General features: G+C 38.6%; 1 long non-coding RNA gene across 2 annotated transcripts in view; it reads right to left on the reverse strand.

Moving 5' to 3' along the window:
* LOC137852792 (uncharacterized) overlaps positions 1-17,339 on the reverse strand; it is a 288,725-nt gene extending 271,386 nt beyond the window's left edge. For both annotated transcript variants that reach the window (XR_011094046.1, XR_011094045.1), the window contains exon 1: positions 16,749-17,339. This is a non-coding gene — a long non-coding RNA (uncharacterized lncRNA). The remainder of the gene's footprint in view (positions 1-16,748) is intronic.
* Between the last annotated feature and the right edge of the window lie 4,624 nt (positions 17,340-21,963).

The following is a 21,963-nucleotide window of genomic DNA, read 5'->3' on the forward strand; positions in this document are numbered from 1 at the left end:
CTTGATTCTTGTTGATTCAAGGCTTCTTAGGTTTACCTCAATGCTAAAGCCATTGGCTTCATTAACTGTGTGGGAAAACAGCTGCATTAACCTTAATCAGTGCACACCTAAGCCTCATTCTCTAAATAAACAGCACATTCAGGGAGAACATGCACCACACAGGTGCATCTCAGCAACTCACTGACCAATATGGCTTTGCAGCAAGGGTGGGACTATTCCTCAGCAAGCACAAAAAGGAATTATAACCCCACCCATTACTCCTGTTTCTGTAGTGGAAATGGTTTTCCACAGGAACTCATCCAGCTACTGAACCTAACCCACCAATCCAGCCTCTCTAAAATTCCCTGAAATTCCCCTAAACATTTAATAAGTTTAGAATATGTTTAGCTCAAAATAACAAGCTATTTAATTTGGATTTCATCCCACCTTAAGGCTTGCTTCTTCCACAAGGCCTACCAGACTCTGACAGCCAGTAACACGCAGCCAAGAAGAGATTAATTGAGTGATAACTAATGGTAAATGAGCTCATCCTCCCACTATCCATTTCTACCAATTTGCTTCATCCACATGTTGTTGCTTGTTATTCATTTAGATTTTAAGCTTTTGGAGGCACAATCACGGTATAGTCTCTAATCAAGTCCAAACTCCAGAATGGGGCTTAAGTGTGGTCCTGCAACATAAACCCTTTGCCCTCCCCATGTTATCATTTGATTATATCATTATGCAACAACTGAAGCTATTAAAACTGTTTAAGAAAACAAACAAACAACAAAAAGAAACATTTCAAGTCCAATGAAGAAATAGTTCTTATCCCAGCTGACTTGACTCAGCAAGGTGTTACTACAAAGAATAACCACAGGGCTGAAGGGGACAACAAGAGCTCCCTCAGTCTCTTGATCCAGTCAACACTACATCAAAGAATCTACAACAGCTCAAAAGATATATACTTATGCCTCTCTTGACAGATGTTTGTTCAACATTACCACTGAAAATTCATCCACAGTGCCTACAGACATGAAGTTTTCACCACTATATAGTAACTAATCAATATCGTTACTGTCAGCATTTTCTACCATCTCACTTCCATATTTCTCCATGCAGTAGACTCATTTCTCCTTATGCAGACATATTAACAAAAGATTTATTTGCAGCTTGCCATCTTTCAAAGCACATCCTTCCTTAATCTTCTCTGCTTTAGACTAAGCAAACCCTAAAGGAACATAACAGTCCATTATAGGGAGTGTCTTTAGTCATTTGTTTCCCACTGGATCCTCTCCAGTGGGTCCCATAATTTTGGGAGGGCAAGCTCCAAAACTCCAAAAGTACAGTCCTCCAACTTGTTCCTTGCTATGGCATGCCTAGGGCAGTACAAGACTCTGGTCATATCTCTTCCACAAGACATTTTGCTCAAGTATCCCCCTCCACCCCCCATATATTTTTGGCTCATGTTCAATGTTCAGTTTGTAAGCTACAACAGATACAGCAGTCTTATAAAACTGCTGCTGAGCCAGTTCTCAGTTCTTGTCCATCATGTTTCTGTAGATGATCAGATATATTTTCTCTTTGGAGACAGGAGCTAAACTTGCCCTAACTGACTTGTGCCATTTTAAAGAGGTATCACCAGTCCATCAAGATAATTTTGAAATCTAATCCAATTCTCCAGCCAAGGATCCCTGTTCTTTCCATCTTACTATCACCTACAAATTTAGTGAGGCGCATTCTCTGTTCTCCCAATCCCTGGGGAAAAACACAAGGTTTGACAGAAATTTAGTAATCTCTTTTGAAATATGGTTTTCCAGTCAGTCCTTCCTGTAGAGTCTAACATGACCAGATACTTCCATCTGCTGCCATGCCTCTTCATGCTTAAAGCGTCACTGAATTAGTTTGACCTGATTTTCACAAACAACATAGGGAATACTGTTGCTGCTGCTGCTTCTTTGTTGCTGCAGTTATTATGATGCATGACTCACATTCTTCAAAAGCAACTATTGTTTTTCAGCACTCATTTAAGCAAATACAGCTTAATGGAGATGAATGCATTGTCCTTTAAAAGAAAAATCTTCTCTGAGATTTATTCTCAGCATATCCTGTTCCCTGTGGTTTACATTTTCTTTAAGGTATGCCTAATCTGGGGAAGCTTTTGTAAGTAAGTAACACTTCCTTCCTCACATGCACCTTAAATTGAAGGCCAAAATGAAAAAAAGGTTGAGATTCATCAAAACTATATTCAAGGTCCTGAAATGCAATCTTCTCTATAATACCCAAATGCCTTCTGGAAGTGTAGTAGGTAAACCACTAATGATTCAGGGCATAAAGATACATATATATAAATTGCTTTCACTTTTTAGAAATCTAAGTAAAGGGAAGTAAAAAGGGGGATTACATCTAATTAAAAATCCATGACTGATATTCTCAAATTAAAATCTGGTTAAGAAAACCTATCATCTTGGATACGCAGCACAACTTTTTGGGCATTTACTCTCATTTGACTTTAATATGCTAGCAAAGTTTACTTCCTCAATGATTCTGGTTTTGCAATAATCAAAGTTAATTTGAAAAGTTATTATAATCCAGATACAGACATATGTCTAAGTAAGCTCAGCATTCCCGTAGTATTATGGGACCTTAAAATTAGGACTGAAAACAGTAGGCCATCTGATTTTACCCCTTCTCACAAAACTGAGAATGTAAAATTCAATAAATATCATATATTTAGATAGAGATTTTAAAGTGGAAAAAAAAATTGATAGAGAAAAAGAGGTACGGTCATTATTAATCAAATGGGAAACTGACCTCCTCAGTTCAGCATAAGAAAAGCAAATAAATTAGCAGATTACAAGCCCTTTTTAAAATTAGAAATTGCTTTTTTTTTTTTTATATCCCTATACAACCTGTAGAATATGTAAGCCCACTCCTAACTCTTCAGAATCAGTTTTCTCTGTGATTATATCCCTTTCCACATCTTTTCTGAGAATAAGAAACTGTGAAAAACACAGGTAGTGTATGCTTCTAGAATACAAGAAGACAGAATTTTTCTGTGAACTCCCTGAAAATTACTGTCATCTTTCCATGGTGGAATACTTTTCCACCCTTAAATCTAACCGGCATAACCTCTATCCAAGTGCCCTGGGGCCCAAGATATGTATTCCAATTTCAGCCCAATTTCACCTGGGGAGTAAATGGTAACAAACATTGCTGGTTGTAACGTCACATACATATCTGTCATTATTCCATTTATTGCATGAGCAAGTGAAGACAGACAAGAAATAAGTAGATGGCTACCATTCATTTCAATCTTCACAAATGAAATCACATTCTCATGACTGTTTCTAGTAAGCTTTCTTTCCTGTCAAATACAAGAGGTGTTACCAAGAAAACATTTTACTCCAGTATCACATTACTGGTCATTTCTAGACAAGCTTCTGTGGTTTCACAAACTAACAGTATCAGACAGTAAGTAGTCCTAAGGTCCTTTTCATTCACTTGCTTTCCCTCGTTAGGGGGAAGATGACAAGGATCTTTCATAGAGGTGCTTTCTTCTAAACTTGTCCTCTTGAATTTAGGCAGTTTAAGGAAACAATGACTGCTGACAACTTCCTTATTACCAGCAATTAATGGCCAGTTTGTTAATTAGTGTCCTGAGGCAAAGTTAATGTAGCATTTCCAGCTAAAACAAAAACAAAAACATAGTCCACATCCAAAAATATTCTGACAGCTCTGTATTATTCACTATTTTTCTTAACAAGGACAGATTTCCCTGTCCAAATCAGTGGACTGCAAAGTGCATATTCTGGGAAAAAAGATCAGCTTCATTAAAATGAAAAAATAATCAATTGGTTGTGATCTTCTTCCTGACCCAAAACATGGAAAGTTCCCAGTGCACTCAGGGGAGAGAGGGGAAAAAATTTTGAAAACTTTTCTCTGCATTTTCAATAAAAACTCTAATCAATACTGGGGGCTTTCCTCACAGGCTGTTTCTTTATGTCAATTAATCAAACAAGAATAATCTATCAACTACTGAAAGTGTCTTAAAGGAGCTAACACCTTAAAATGTAAGAAAAGTAATAGCACAGGACTTGGTTCTAAGAAGTGTTTCTTATTTTGACGCTCCTTACTTACTCATTAGAAAATGATCAACTCACTAAATCTTTAAGAAGGCAAATTAGAAAACCATCGCATACTCATTTCACCACCTATCTGCCTCTAGAAGTGTGGTAAAATCTCCATATTTTCCTCACTGAACCAGCAGAGAGAGACAAGATACCTTCTCTCTAGATAATGGTGCTCTTGGAGTAAGTGTCTATATTGGGCATCAGTATTTTTCTTCAGGATTTCTCAGAGGGTGTTTCTCTAGAACAGGAATGAAAATAAATCAAGCCATCCTTAAAAACCACTGCCAGCTGCAAAGGCAACAAAAATCCTCCAGTTACCACATTTGGATTACAAGTCTTTTTAGAAGTGACCTCCATTACCACAATTTCTATATCCTCTATACTGCTCCTAACATGTCACCATAGTGGTTAACTCAGGGAAAAAAAAAAAAACACCAAACAACTATCTCTAGCCTCTGCACTTCATGACAGACACCTTAAAGACCATAGATTTCTCTTCAGCTTTCCATAAGGAAAATATCCAAAACTGAAAACCTGCCCATGTGGCTCTTCTACAAGCCAGATAATGCCAAGGCAGATGTGCCAGCGACAGTGACTCTGAACAGCTCATAGGGAGGCTTCTGCAGCAGAGGCTGAACTTTCATGCTGCAACAGCTCATTTCATGACTCTCCAGGAAGAGGTGGGCTACAGCCTGCAGCTCTAGTCACTGAAGACATTGCTAAGAACTTATTCTCTAACAACGTGTGATAAAGCTTTACACAGAGTATTATAAATATGAAGTTTTATTTCTTAATAAAGCATAACCAGGCTGATTTAGTTTCAGACCTCACATCAGCCAAACACAACTTTCAGCTGTGAAACTTTTATAAATGTCTGCATTTAATAAAATGTTAAAACTTCTTAAAATAATTCTCTCAAACATGTTAAACCACATGAAATGCAATCAAAGCTGCACCATGTTTTAGAAATTTTACAAGGCTTTTATTGTATAAACTACATTAAGTTTTAATACCAGCAATGATGTACCTACAATAAAAACAAAGCAAAGTACACAAAAAAAAAAAAAAAAGCTACTTGAGCAGTATCTCCATAAATAGCTGAACCCAGCCATTGGCTAGTGGTTGAGCAGCCACTTCCTCCACAAAGAAATTCAGGAAGTATGCTGTCAGAATACTTCAGAGAGTAATCAAGGTTTCATTTGTTTGGTTAATATATTCATTATTGCTGGGAACTGTACTATATGTAAAAGTAGAATAATCAAGAACTATCTTTTACATGTTTTTCTCCCCATTTTTACCTCCTAATGGATTACAAATCACTCTGAAAATATGAATAATGACTTTATAATAAGTTTAAGATAACTTATTTAAGGGCTACGAGAAATTAAAAAAAATATTATTGTTTTAGGACAACTTTGATACTCTGTCTTTGGGGATTGTTGCACATTTGGAAGGAAATCATTGTATTCCAATAATATGTCAAGATTTGGTATTGGTGACATTGTTTCAACACAGTAATTCTACAAACCACTAACCGATAACGGATTTATATAAAAGCAAACAGGGATAACTTGACAGGTTATACATAACATTTATTGGCAAGTCTGTAATCTTAAGAAATCTGGGGCTTTACCAGCACCCCATTCATTGTTGAATGAAAAGTTGTATGAACTTCAGTTATGGCTTATACACAGAGTCTGTGTTAACATCTTATACGTAAACTTGCTGCACTTGCATCAGACAGGCTTATTGCTAGTATCTTAAATGCAAAATTCAACCTCAACACAAGTCTGAAGCTAGAAAAGTCATCTTAAGACATAAGTCTTAAACCAATGCTGACTGTACATTATAAATACTTAGACCATCTGAAAAAATCCTATTTTAAGCAAACAAATCCAGAAGCATTCTGCACATCCACTGTAACAAGCAGCATCCAAGAAGCATTTAAGTACTGCTTTAATCAGGCATATAATTTTCATTTTAAATGATGTACATCTTACTCAAAAGGACCCCAAAAGTCTTCACAAAAACAAATTGGAAAACGAAGACATTTTCTATGTAAGAACTTCTGGGGGAGGTTGGAAGAGAGGACAGTCTAGTTCTGCCAAAACCTGCATGAAAATTTCTTAGAAACACACACTAACAGTAAATGAGCTTCTTCCCCTGCCCTGTCACCACTTGAGGAGTAAATATTAGACTGATCAACCAATCTTTATAGTCCTGACATCTAAAAGGATGTTTGAAGCCAGGGCACAAACCCAAGATTATGATTTATTTAAGAAAAAAAAAAAGCTGAACCAACACCATCTGAAATCTCCTAAAACACAGCTTGGATAGCTACTTAAACAAAAGTTTAATAGACTTCTATCTTAATCAGCATTACAAAAGAGAAACATAGCACAAAGCCACATAAAAACAGAAGAGGCACGGAAACAATGAAAAGGGTTTAAGTATAGAAGAGAATCTGACTAAAACGGCCCACACTGAAGGACTGAGTTTGTTGAAAATAACTTTGCTATAGAACAGCAATTAGAGGAAGAGACAGACATAATGTGAAAAAGTATTTACAACAGGTCAAGACTTTAGTAGTGTTCCATCAGAAGTAAACAATGATTTGCTGCCTGGGTTCCTTCTTGTTCAGAGATGATGTGTTTTCTACTTTGACACTTCACACCTCTGTACCATAGTATGTCTTTACTGCTATTTGCTAAAAACCAAAACAAAACATGGTTGTGTTTTGTCCTTTGGAGTGCAGAAAAGAAAATACCTTTTCACTTTCAAATGCTTTTATCTTAACATGCGTGGTGTGAACAATACAGCATAGTCATGCAGACCTATGCCCAGCTGAGTCATCCATCTGAAAGGTGTACTACTCAATGTGAAACAAACAGTCTGCTTTATTGGGATTATATTTTGAGTCATGTGGTGAATGTCTGGATAACGATTCCACCCCAGGCTGCGTGTGGTAGATCTATTCAGGGATTAGAAGGAAAACTCTAGTCAGCTAAAAGGATACACTGAAAAATATAGCCATATCTACTAACTGAGGACTAACTGACCTCCACCTATCTACCCATGCAGCTACCTGCATCAGGAAAGAAAATGAGTAATATATGCTCACTTCCATAATTTTTATTTATTTATTTTTTTAATATTACTGATTGATTCATAGAAAGAGAAACATGGAACAACAACATATAAGGACAAATGAAAAACAAAAAAAAAATCATTTCAACAGATTTACATTCTTTGGTATGAAATACACCTGGGCTGTCAGCCATATTCTCCTGGTTTCTTTAAATATACCTTTCACTCCCAGAGACCTTGATACAACTTCAGAAGTCTGCCTGAGACCTCCACAGCACCATTTTTAAAATGGCTCTCATTCAGGTGAAGCATAAATTCTCTTCTCCATTCCTGATATGATATCATATATATGATATGATTCCTCTCCATAATCACCTTACGAACATACCAAAGGAACCTTTTTCCTTCTGTCATGCTCTAATGGAAATGGATCATGTGTAGTTTTGATAAAGCTGAGCCAAGGCAAAGTTTCTTGGCAATGCTGTTCCCCACACACCCAAGCAGAAAATGTAAGAAAAATAAATAAATGACTTTCCCCCACACCCCCCCAAAAAAAAATTTCAATAAGAAGAAACCAGTGTTAAAGAACACCTTTGCTGCTCTGTGTGGAGGACTGGAGAACCGATGGGAGACAGCATTATTCTCCTAGTCTTTACTAGTCTTTATAAGAGTCAAAAAAGGAAGGCTTAAGAAATTCTAAAATAATTTTAATGAGCAACAGGTGAAAGAGGCAGATAACATGACTGTATTTGTGATAACATATGAGATAACATACCTAAATAAACCATCATGGTGATTGCAATGAAGCCACTTTGCCACTAACACTAAGATGCTGATGTGTTTTCTACCATAGAATTATTTAGATTGGAAAACACCTTCATTTCTAAACGTCTTTTAAATACATTCAGGGATGGTAACTCTACTTCTCTGTGCAGCCTTTTCCAATAACTCACAACCCTCTGAGCAAATAAGTGTTTTTAATACCCAAACCTCACCTCCCCTGGTATAACTCGAGGACATTTCCACATGTCCTATCTCATGTTGCTTGGGAGAAGAGACAGACTGCCACCTCACTACAACCTCCTTTGAAATAGTTGTAGGGAGTACTAAGATCTCCCCTCAGCCTCATTTTTTCTAAATTAAATAATCCCAGTTCCTTCAACCAATCCTCATAAAACTTGTTCTCTAGACCCTTCACAAGCTTGGTTGTACTTCTTTGGGTGTGCTCCAGCACTTTGACATCTATCTTGTAGTGAGGGGCTCAAAACTGAACACAGTATTTGAGGTGGGGCCTCACCAGAGCTGAGTACAGAGGGACAATCACTTTCCTAGTCCCACTGTCTGGCCACACTGTTTCCAATACAAGCCAGGATACTGTTGGTAACCCTTTCAGCCAACTGACCATGCTGCAGGCACACATTCAGCCAACTACCAATCAATACCCCAGCTCCTTTTCCACCAGGCAGTTTTCCAGCTGCTCTTTCCTCAGCCTGTAGCACTGTGTGAGGTTGTTGGGCCCCAGATGCAGGACCCAGCACTTAGTCTTGTTGAGCAAAGGCCAACTGCATGTGGTTCATCGATCCAGCCTATCCAGATCTGTCTGTTGAGCCTTCCTACACTAAAGCAGATTAACACTCATGCCCAAATTGGTGTTGTCTGCAAACTTACTGGGTGCCCTCGATCCTCTTGTCCAGATCACTGTCAAAGATACTAAAGAGAACTGACCCCAGTACCAAGGTCTGTGGGACACCACTTGTGACCAACTGGATTTAACTACATTCACCACAACTCTTCGGGCCTAGTAACCCATCCAGTTCTCTACCCAGCAAAGTGTGCACCCACCCAAACCATGAGCAGCAGATTTCTCCAGAAGAATGCTGTGGGAAACAGTGTCAAAATCTTTACTAAAGTCTAAGTAGACAGCCACAGCCTTTCCCTCATCCACTAATCAAGTCACCTTGCTATAGGTCAGGATAGTCATGCAGGACCGGGTTTTAATAAAGGCCTGCTGACTGGCCCTGATCAACTTGTTGCCCTGTATGTACTGCATGATAGCAATCAAGAGGATCAGCTCCATAGCTTCTCCTAGCTCAAAGGTCAGGCTTATAAGACCTGTAGTATCCCAGATCCTCCTTCAGGTCGTTCTTATAGATGGATGTCACATTTGCTAGCCACCAATTAAACTGGGGAATCCCCAGGTAGCCAGAACTGCTGATAAATGATGGAAAGTGGCTGAGCATTTCTGCCAACTCCTTCAGCATCATTGGATGGATCCCATCTGGCCCCATAGACTTGTGTACACCTAAATGTTGTAGCATGGCACTAACCATTTCCTTTTATTATAGGCATTGGAAGCAGAATGAAGACCCCAGTCTTCCAGCTCAGAGGGCTAGGTACCCAGAGAACAACTGGTCTTAGTACTAAAGCCTGAAGCAAGGAAGGCATTAAGTACATCAGACTTTTCCTCATCCTTTGCCACTGTTCCCCCCTAAATCCAGTAATGGATGGGGATTCTACTTTGTCTTCCTTATGTTGCTAATGTATTTATAGAGGTATTTTTTAATTGTCTTTAGTAGCAGTAGCCAGATTAATTTCCAGATGGGCATTGGCCTTTCTAATTTTCTGCCTTCATAGGCTCAAAACATTGTTGTTCTCCTGAGTGGCCTGCCCTTCTTCCAAAGGTCATAAACTCTTTTTCTTCCTGAGCTCTAGCCAAAATTCTCTGTTCAGGCAGGCTGGTCTTCTTCCCCACTACCTCATCTTTTGGCACATGGAGATAGCCTGCACCTAATATATTTTTGTAGACCTGAGTTTAGGACAGCATACCTCCCAGGGAAATGTGTTCATATTACTATTTGCTTATTGGTAGGCATGTACATCCCTGAATTAAAATACTGTTAAAACTGAGATCCTATGTTATATTCTTCACTTCCATAAATGTGCTGAACTTGCCAGAACAAACACTATGTAAGTAAATGAAATTTTTAAAACATCTCCTAGTGTTTTGTTCATATCTGTCAGACCAACATCTACTTTCAGGCACTTTAAAATAGGCCTCTTGTAATAAGATAAGAACATGCAGCTTCCACAAACATCCACACTCATCACCGAGTAGCTTAGATTACGTTAAAATGCAAAGATTTAACATCCATAAACTTAGAGTTTAAATTTAAAGTTTGAGAAGCTGCCTCTGAGCTTTAAAAAGAACAGGAATCTGACATCATGTTCTAAATCATTTCCTCTTAAATAATACCATAAATTAATACTGACTCTCTTCAGATATAAAATTAGGTGATCAGCAAAACATCAAAAGGTGCTCTGCACAACTGGAAAATCCAGCTCTTTTAAATAGCTTATAAACATCCTTTTTACTTTGTTCCTTTTTTCCTTTCAAAAGCACTGCAATAATTTCAAAGATAGTAAAAAAATATAGTAAAAATTAAGTTACACAGTTACTCATCTTTTATAAGAAAAAAAAATCCTTCTGTGGGTTATTATACATATATGAATGCAGAAGTTTCATCGAATAAGCTTGTGGGTATGCTCAGATGTGTTTTATGTCTGGGAAGTTGTAACGTCTATTTATAACAAACACACACACAAAAAAAAGGCAACTTGTGGAATTCACTTCCTTCAGGAATGTAAAATTACATATCAGGAAAGTACATTCTTGCATCTCATTCTGTCTCCTGGAACACAGCACATCCACCTATTTCACTTGACCACAGAAAGACCTAAGTAGATGTAGTCATAATTTCTTCAAACTGAACTTTAGCTTAATTGCTCTGTAATTAAAAATAAGGACCAATTTTCATTGGTCCTCACTATCAACTTGAGCCCACACTGATACAAAATCCATAGCATCATAATATTTGAAGAAACCATTTTTTGGTTCAACAGTTTTGGCTTGTAAGACTAATTGTGCTGCTCTGCTCAGTTCTGGTGAGACCTCAAAGTTTGAATTGAGTCGAGCTTTCAGAACTATGCTGTATGAGCCATCAATACACGTTATGAGACCAGAAGAATGACTAGCATGAGAAAAGGATGAAGAAACTGGCCTTATTTATTCTGGAGGAGACTAAGGAGAGGAAAGAGGAGCAGAAGCGTGATGACAGGCTTCAAATATGTACAAAACAGTTATACAGAGACAATGGTGATCAATGTTTTCCATATGTACTTAGAATAGCTGAGGGAGAATTTTGCTAAATTTGCAGCGAAGGTCCCTAAATATCTGTTTATAATGGTTGCGAAGCACTGGAAAGGCTACCTAGAGAGGATGTAGAAAATTATTTATTGTGAATTTTTATGAGATGTATGACAAATTCCTGAGGAAGTGACCTAGATATGTCAATATTGATTTCAAGTAAGGGATAGAGTGTGGATTTTTATTTTATTTTTTTTAAGTAGTCAGCCTGACACATCATGAGCTGTGGTGTTTACCTCAGACCTGGTTACTGCATTTCCAATTCAAAGGGAAGGGAGGGAGGGAGGGGGGGGGAATCAAGAAGTTCTGAAGATGTATTAAACTTTTTTTTTTTTTTTTTTAAATGATTACTCTGTCACCCAAATACTTCTGCTCCAGTGAGCTCCTTTTGAAGAGAGAAAAGTCAGGTAGGATAAGACTAGCAAAAACTATGTCAGGCAAATCTACCAGACAAAGTCACAATAAAAGGAGAAGAGAGCTATAGACAAGGTTAGAAGAGAGCTATAGACAAGGTTAGAAGAGAGCTATAGACAAGGTTAGAAGAGAGCTATAGACAAGGTTAGTTTCCCAAGAGCAACATCTCCTAAGGTCTTTGGGGTAGATCACCAGGGAAACACAGAACACTTGTATGGAGGGCCCCCAAATCCTGAGGTCATTGGACTACATAGAGATTACAATTATATCAACTGATGATTGATCAAATAATGTGAAATTACAAATATTACCCAAAGGACAATAATGAGCCCCAAACGAACTTAAAAGTTTCATATCTTTATCTCAGCAGCACCATGCTTAGGCTGAAGCCTTGCCTTTAAAGCAATTTTAATTCCACCTACTACTATCAGTGTCATAACATTCACAAGTATCACAAGATAATGTAGTCACTCTGGACTTGAAAAAACAAACTGCAATATGTGTAACAAGTAAGTTTCAATTAAATTTACCACATAAATACTGCCAGATTAATGAGATACAGTTGTAGGAAGAAAAAATACTGCAGTACCAAAGCACTTCTATGTTCCTGTTAGTTGGGTGCCCTCTCTCAGCAAGTGGCTTTGTTTAAAAGAAGCTTGCAGTTCTTCAGAGGAAGAAATAAAATTCTGGTAATATACGTAACTATGATGAACTCTCCTGTAAGGAGAGAGTTCTTCCTGACCACAGTTGGGAGAACAGGGGAAACACTGAGACCGCTTGTTATCATTTTATCTTAGTAGTAATAAACCATGGGCCAACTCCTTCCCTTTCATAAGTTTACTTTACATTTGGTCACTATATAGTATCGTTATAGCAAATACTATAATTACCATATATTGAGAGCAGAAGCAAGTAGCTGTAAGTAGCTCTGTAAAGCCAACTTTTAATGAAATTCAAAATGTGAAAATAAAGAAAAGGGTATATGTATAAAGGAATAAACTATCTTTCTGTAGACTTCCAGAAAAACTGTTCTACAGACTGTCCTGTCAGACATCCACCCACACCACCCCCTCCCCCCCAGGAAATCAAGTTTCACTCTTCTTAAATAACTTTACAAAATAAGTACTATTCACTATAGGAGCATTTACTGCTAAAAATGCCAGGACTACATTATTTGGCAAGGAGCCTCATGAAATGTGATAGAGAGTGGCTCAATTTGACCCCAAAATTTCTCACTAACCTGTAGAACTTGTTGCCTAATCATGTTAATTACATGTGCAGTAAAAAAATAAATATTTGAATGAGTTGTTCCTGTGACACTGAGAAATTAAATGTAGGGCGAACCATTTATGTTTCTTCTTTATTTGTTATTCTAATGTCAGTCTGTTACTTGGGGAAACAGTCAAAAAAATGAAGTGGATACCACCCACCATTTGATAAAAGTAGATGTTCCAATTCCTGAGCACAACTGTAATATGGAAAATAAAGCAGAACTGAAGTAACTATTACTTTCATAGCATCTTTTATGAAGCTGTCAAAGCAATTAACAAGCATTATTGGTTTCACAACAGCCTGATGAGACACTTAAGTTACAATATTATTTTATCGGAAAGACTTCTAAAGCAGAGCAACTAGTGAAATATGCAATTTTTTGTATTGCATTAAAATAATATTTTTACAGGTAGCCTACTTTCAGTCTCCTCTTTTTACTGCCAGTCTCCCTTCCCCCCCCCCCCCCCCCCCCCTTCTTTTTTTTTGAATAAAGAATCAACTACAGAGAGCTCATGTACTTCGGTATTGAGTTCTTACAGCTAACCCTAAGCCATACAAATGGCTATGGGTATGAATCAAAGACTACAGAATATATTGAATCAAATACTGCATGAAGTAGCAACCCCTCTAATTCCCCTGGAACACAGCAGGTGATAAATGCCACATTCCAGTGGAATTATCACGTCTCCCTCCTTCCTGCTCAGACACAGCAAAAAGGCAGAGGGGGGTCATCTGAGGTTACAGGAAAGGTATGCAATCAAGAAACCCAGCACCAGCAGAGGATTCCTTTCGTTCTGGAATATAAAGGGAACTTGAGCCATACTCAAATGACCCCTCTAATTCACCTCAATGACATCAGCATAGGCCTTCTCACAGCTGGTTTCTGAAGCCTTCTCTACACAGATAGTTAAGGAATTAAACTTGTTCTTAGAATAACCTGAAAAAGCTATAAAGAAGGCTCCCTGTCATGTGTCAGGCAAATTTCTTCAACTCCTGCATAAGAGGACATATAGCTGTAAGCAAGTCCAAAGCAATGTTACACGGGCCCATCTTATGAACTGCGTATATTTGAAACTTGCCCCTAGAGCCAAACACACTAACTGTAATGAACATAGAATCACAGAACAGTTTAGGTTGGGAGGAACCTTAAAGCTCATCTAGTTCCAACCCCTCTGCCATGGGCAGGGATGCCACCCACTAGACCAGGTGGCCAAAAGCCCCATCAAGCCTGGCCCTGAACACCTCGAGGAGTGGGGCTTCCATAGCTCCTCTCACAACCTCTTCCAGTGCCTCACCACCCTCATAATAAGATTTTCTTCCTTCTAATCTAAATCTACCTTTCTTCTCCTCCCCCCCCCCACCTTTTTTAATATTAAAGCCATTACCCCTTGTCCTATCACTACATCACTACACTCCCTGATAAACGTATTCATGTTTTCACAGCAACAAAACTTAACACCACAAAAGCAAATAGTAAATCTTATTTGTCCTTAATTTGATCTCAGGTGACATAGTTTCCAAGATTCTGGTGGAGAAAGAAAAATTGTTATTGTTTATATAGTGTTCCTTATGGTAAGTCACTACAGGTTGTCCTCATATGTCAGATATTCATTTTACAGATACCATATAGGCAAGTTTTCATCCACAGCTGACATGTCATTTGTAGCAGTACACATACTTAATATGCTGACAGTTCCTAGCCACGTTACTTATATTACAATGGGCTTTTCTGAAGAGTCCTGCAAGAGCTTTAGTTTCCCACTAAAGGTCTAGAGCTAGCAGACAAGCAGGCAAAAGCATCACCTCCAAGGTTAGGCCAGAGGTCTTATAGGCCCTTTCTGGCACCATCAGTTGTCAGCCTCTTTGTTTCTTCATTGGGAAATAAGAACCCGATACTGACCATGCTGTTCTCACTCATCCATAAGGGCACTGCACCTCCTAGATTTGCATGATGTACCACAGCAAAGTCCTTGTAAATCCAGGATTTCCCATGACAGCTCTCATAGGCCTCACAGATCTACAGCTAACTCTTGTCACCAATTTCCCTAGTGACAGGTCCTGCTGAACAACACATGACAGCCACCATCCACACCAGGTGGGTCTTTATTGCCATATTATCACCATTGGAGAAAGTCCAGAGCAACTCGTATCCTTCTAGCTCCATTTAATTTCTCCAACTTTCCTCTCACCTTAAATATCAGGCAACAGGCACAGCAGCCATGACACTGCTCTATCTATATATACAGTATTAGGAGCTCTCTGTTTCAAATGCTGATCTGGATGGATGCCATACACCCCCTGGAAGCATCTGCATTTGAATTTAAAGGGGTGGGTGAGTGACAGCAAAACTAGCTTCTTCTTCTGACAAGGCTTTGGCAGATCATTGGTTGTCATCAAACCTATTGCATTCTTGGTCTCTGCCAAGAATTCCACCTACACGCCTGATGGCAATTAATCCTTTGTAGGTGCTAATGAATAAAAGCAGCACGCACACTTTACAGACCTAAAAAGAATATCCCAATCCATATATTAATTCCATAAATAAACTCACATGCACACACAGTTCCCCTCCTTCCCCTATCCACATGCCACTGTGCACCCACACCCAAACTCGTGCTTAGAAAAAAAACAAGCAGCAGTAAGATGATCATCTAACTGTGTGCAAGTAGGATTTTTTCATGAATCATTATCTGTTTTTCCATAACTCATCTACTGCAAAAAGCATTGCTTTATGAATGCAGCCTACATTTGGGATAATGAAGCAGATTCATCTCGTGCCTGAACCTTTCAAAGGTTCAGACATTTCACACACTCTCTCTAACCGTGACTTTTCTGTGGTATCCAAAATCATCTGGGATATGACAGTATCACATAACCACACTTCATGCAAATACACCAACAATTTCCATAGAAGAGTAAATGAATGAAATAGGGGCACCATGAGGCTTCAGCACCACAGTACTTCTGAATCAACAAACTGAACATTGCTTTCATGTTTGTGTAATTCTGGGTTTTCTGTTTTCTGTCAATTTTAGAAGACAAGGCATAAAAACAATATGAGGAGACACACTGTGTAAAGCTGGTTGAACAGTCCTTATTAGCACTTCCTATCAGGAAAAATCAGTTTTGTCAAAATATGTTATGGGAGTATATTAACTCAAAACCAAATTTTTACATGCAAACGTTGTTTCTTTTTGTTGTTGTTTGTTTTTACATTAATGGTACATACACAAACAATTTAGGTTATGGAGTAAAAAACAAGTAAATTAAATTCTACAAGAACATTTGATTCATCCTGAAAGCAATAGTGTATTTTTTCCCCAAACCTCAGACTACAGTTATATAAGAAGTTCTAGCTCTCAATTTGAGCATAAAATGTTTTTGAAATACGGGAATTTCCCAACCACTTTTACACTATTTATGAATCAATCAGAAGTAAAGTGCTCTGTATCTTAACATTTCCAGACCAGGTTTCACAGACTCCAAAAGACTTCAGGAACTTTTTTTTTTTTTAAATCATCACTCTGTAGATAATACTTTTCTTGGTCTCAATTACAATGGGATTCACTTTTTTCTATTAGCTGAACTGCAGGTCAGAACAGTAAAAACAAAACAAAACAAACTGTGTTACATGCAGCAGCATCATGCACTGTACTTACATGGTATTTTTGATAGTGTTCCACTGTACCAGCCACTAGAAAGTCATCTTGTTTGTGAGGTCATTTTACCTTTTGTACTACTTCTATAAAGACAGTAAAGTCAGGGAAGAAGTCTTAAGTATTCCCAGTGCAGATGAGTCCAGTATTCACAAGCAGCTGCAGTATAAAGGACCTTTCCACATTGTCTCCACTGTTTCCATCTGTGAACTCTCCATCACTGTAGCACCTGGGCATCTCTTGCTTTATAATGTGGTTTTATCTGTGTAAGCAGCAGAGATGAGGGAGAAAACTGTTAGACCTCACCCCTGTGAGTCCTTAGCTGTGGCATCCTCTCATTTTAGTTTCCAGAAGAGGTCTTTAAGTTTTATGCCAAAACAACACATTTTATAGTTCATCTGACTGAGCTAGGCAGGGAACCTTTTTTCCATTTTAATTTATTTTCTTCTAGCCTGCAACAGGATCACCGTCCCAGCCCATTCTGAACCATAATACATCCACAAATAGAGCAGGGATCAACAGCAGACATGTTTTTTCTTTTCTTTTTCCTGTTTACAAATTTCGCCTCCAATTTTCACTAGCAGCTGAGTAATTCAGGTCAAAAAATATGGCCATTCTTGTCTCCTCTATCATATTAATATTCATAGTACCAACTACTTTACAAAACACAGGTGCACACACTTAACATCATCAGCATAACATTGATGCTAAGCATCTGAATGCTCTGAAATGCCCCAACACTTCACCTTGTGTAGCTCATATTTCACTGGCAGGACTTTGCTACCAGAGGAGGCAACAGTGTAATTTCAGGAGTATTGTAACTGTAGTCACTAAATCATTTTGCAAAGGCCTGTTTCTATCACGGGTATTGAAGTACACTTTATCCAAAGGAGGTTTCACTGGAGAAAAACCCAAACTCAGAGGGATGGTTGTTCCTGCAGGTGGATCCCACCTGTGGGACTTGGGTGCTTTGAGAATAGGCCAAGGTTTCAGGTGCTCATGAAGGGCCTGTTCCAAGAAGGGCCTGGCCTAGGTGCTGCTTTTTCTCAGCTGGAAAGGGCTAAAACCTATGTCTTTCTCTGCTCCAACCTTCTAATTATAGCATGCTGCCCCTGTGAAGGGCTTTTTTCCACAAATATGCTCAAAGTTGGTAGAAAGGTGGACTATGGTATGGGCAAGAAGGAAGCGCTCTTCTGGCAGAAGGCAGGATGTGGGATCTGTAGCCTGATGGGCAGAACATGCTACTGGGAGGAAGAAAACTGCTTCCTGAAATTAGCCCGGGATAGTTTTCTTTCTGTTCAATGACTCTTTAATGTTAAATACATTAAAAGCTTAGGAGCAAAATGTGAAAACATATGGAGTGAAGAAGTTTAAGCAAATTTACAAAAATAGCCCTACCTCCCTGGAAAGTCTTACAATGTCTTAGAAACTCCTTGGATTTAAATATCCCTTTGGCTTTCATTGTCCCCTAATTTGTTCTAGGCAACTTTTGGGAATATCACTACTCAGAGTACTCTGTTTTATAAGGTTTTGAATATCCCCTGAGTTCCACTTATCTTAAGAATTGCCAAATTATCAAGGTCATCAATGTAATCCTAGTGTTTACAGGAAAACTAAACTTTTAACTGGCATGTCTTACCACTCTGAAGGGAGTTCAGTTACTGCTGGTGTTTCATCTGTAGTCTCCATTCAGAATCCCACAACTATATGACTACATTTTTAATCTCCTGATCTTTCTGAGTTGTAAAAGTTTTCTATTTTCCTCTTCACTGAGTGGTTACTAAAGTGGAAAGATAAAAATAAAACAAAGGCAAAGAAAAACACTAAAGTAATATTTCAGGAAAGTGATTTCTTTCAGAGTATTTTTAATTTTTTACACGATTCAAAATAACTTCACATACAGTAACCACTCAAACCAACTGACTCATCTTCATGTCCACATGCTTTCTTTAAAAACTGAAAATTCTCTCTCTTTCTCCATTTTTTTTTTTTTTAAATGTTCAAAACATAACATTTTGCTGGAACAGATGCCTTATTTGAGCAAAGTGCCACATTCTGCAGTATTTAAAATGATGTTTTAATTTAACCAAGATGTGACTAATAGTCAATGAGTAGGAAAATGCACCATGCCTGGCTTTTTGTCCAGCACCAGTGACACCATCATGAACCATTCTGATAAGCGATAAGGACTCATGGCTGAACAGTATTTCTTGTTTTCTTAGTTATTGGTTTGGTTATTAACTTTGCTCAAAGGAACTGACCAATACAAAAAATAATGAGGTGAGGCTTGCAACCTTGGGGTAATATTGACTTTTTAATGATTAATTTTTTGTCTTCCTCTTCCATCTTATTTTTATAATCTCCATTGTATCCCTTCTGCTGTTAAATCTTGTGAAAAGCCACCTACTCTAGTAGCTGGAAGAATCCAGACCCCATTGAAGAACTCACTGCTTTTAAGTCCTTTTTTTTTTTTTTCTTTTTTTTTTTTTTTTCCCAGCAGCAGTACATCTGTCTCTGAAAGGTTTTAAGTGTCTTTGTAACTAATACAAGAACTTCAAAAAGTTTTATTTGTTTTGGCTCAGCTAAAGGCTTTGGTTTCTAGCTGCTTGTTCAATCCTCCTGGAACTGTAAAAATAGATGGGGAATCTCAGGATGTTTCACTATGTTTTTGTCACCTCCCTGTATCCAGCATGAAATTTCACAAGAGCCTTCTTTATAGTAAACTGACATTTCTGTTAATGGATCTACATCTTAGTCGTAGACTAAGTAGTAGACTTAAGTAGACTAAGTAGACTTAAGTAAGACTAAGTAGACTTAGCTGTAGACTTATACTGGCCAACTTAGGGGTAATACTCACAAGACATAGGAGAAGGCAAGGAGGAATAACAGACCATACTTATCCCACTTCTGCCATTTTGGCAGAGAGAATTTGGTTACTGTTTTGAGTCTAATCCAAGTACTCAGGATTTCCATAGAGATGACAGTTTTTTGTTTTTGTGTTGTTTTTTTTTTTTTGTTGTTGTTGTTTGTTTGCCCCCTCCCCCCTCCTCTTCTTGAACTTTATGACCACAATATGGGGTAGGGAATCGGGTCTCTAGTGTCTGCTATCCAGAAGCTCTCTAGAGATGTAAAGGTACAATTTAGAAATGGTGGAGGGTTTTTGGTAGCCCTTTTTCCTGCCCAGGTGACAAGACCATAACAGGTTATGCAGTGAAAGACCTTTCAGGTCTCACATGTTGAAGAAGCTGTAAGGAAAAGAGTCAGCACAGCAGCGTCATGAGGTTGCACCACTATTTTGATTTTTCAGCTTCTTTATGAGAAACATGAAAGTATGACATCTGTTTACAAGAATATAATGTGTAAGCAGCAAGACCCTCAATGCTGACTGAGGGCATAGCTAGACATGTAGGCAAGGGATATAAATAGCAGGGTCTGTGGATTACAAGGACAGAGTGAGCACTGTGGGATGGCAAAGGTCTTTTGCTGCATCCTAGCACATGCAGTCTGCTCCACTGCCAGCTGATGCTGACTCCTGTCTGTACAGCCTTCCAGAAACCCTGCAATTGCAGAAATGCCCAGTCTGTTACCTCAGAGTGGACACATAAGTGATACTCAATGAATTCTCACTGTTCCCATAATTTTGATAATGTAATAACACCTCAGGTTGTTATGGGATTTGGAAACAGATGATTTCATCTTGAAAAGGCATGTGAAATCCATACAGATGTTTAATATCTCAGCTGAGCGTTTAATATTTGAGCTGAGCGTCAAATCCAATAAATCCTTAGTCCTGAGCAATTAATTCTGTTAGTCCCTGAGAAATGGAGAAAGCAAGAGCTCCTTTACATGCCTCTTTAGTTTCCTAATCCTAATACGTATGCAAATGCTGTACGTCGCTGTACTTATTTTCTGTCAGTATGTTAAAGGAGTCAGTAGCTGATCAAGAGTATCAACAGATTTTCTAAAGGTAGATAGACATTGACCATTGCTGGAAAAAACTGATGGATTTACCCCAGTTTAGACCAGCTAGGAAACTGAAATTTTATTAAATAATACTCACATTTAGGAGTACTGATGTTGATTCTCACCATAAACCTCTAAGTTGTACATGTATAGTCTGCTTTTACCTGTAGCTAAATTTGTCCTATGAATGCTCTTGTCTAGCACTTGTACTGGCCAGTTCCACACTCATGAATATATCTTGTGGTTTTAATGAGACTGAAATTATCCAGGAAGGAGAAGGTGACCTAGATGATCTGGATACATGGGGTGATGCACTGTGGTGAGGAATATGCGGTGAGGAGAACAACAGAAAAAAGGAAAGACAAAGAAAAATGATCATGTGATTACCTAAATTTAAAGTTACTAAAAGCTACCAGTTTTAGACTAACACTGTTATGTGCCCTCCCATTTATCTGGTCTGGTCTTCATAAGCTCCAAATGCTTATGCCTCCACTGTGTCTTCTGTTAAACAGGACCATAAGTACTGCCAGCTGTTTTACCTTCACTAGTGTCTGTTTTATTGGAGCTTTAAAAGACATAATTACTTAGGCTTATCTCCACCCTCATTTACATCAGTCTTGGATATAATGGCACAGATACTCTAGGAAGATGTAGGAAAGAACAGAACAGAACAGAACAGTTCAGCTAGAAGGGACCATCAAAGACCATCTAGTCCAACAGCCTGTCTTTTTCAGGGCTAACCAGTATTTAAAACACATTATGCTGGGCACTGTCTAAATGTCTCTTAAACACTGACAGGCACAGGGCATCAACTACGTCTCTAGGAAGCCTGTTCCAGGGCTTGACCACCCTCATATAAATAAATTGTTCCCAGTGCCCAGTCTGAATATCCCCAGTGCATTTCTGTGCCACTCCCATGCATCCTGCCATGGGTGACCAGGAGCAGAGACCGGCCCCTCACTCTGTGCTTCCCCTCCCCAGGGTGCTGCAGAGAGCAGCAAGGTTGCCTCTTGGCCTCCTTTTCTCCAGACTGGAGGACCCAAGTATCCTCAGCCTCTCCTCATAGGACAGGCCTTGCAGCCCCTTTGTCACCTTTGACACCCTATTGTGGAAGCCAGAACTGTGCCCAGCATTCAAGGTTAGGCTGCACAGATGCTAAATATATCAGGAGGATCACCTCTTTTAACTGGCTGGCTGTGCTGCCTTCAGTGCAACCCAATAAGTAGTTTGCCATCCTGGCTGCCAGAGCACACTG

This window comes from Anas acuta, chromosome 2 (assembly GCF_963932015.1).
Source record: "Anas acuta chromosome 2, bAnaAcu1.1, whole genome shotgun sequence".
In the NCBI taxonomy this organism is placed as follows: Eukaryota; Metazoa; Chordata; class Aves; order Anseriformes; family Anatidae; genus Anas; species Anas acuta.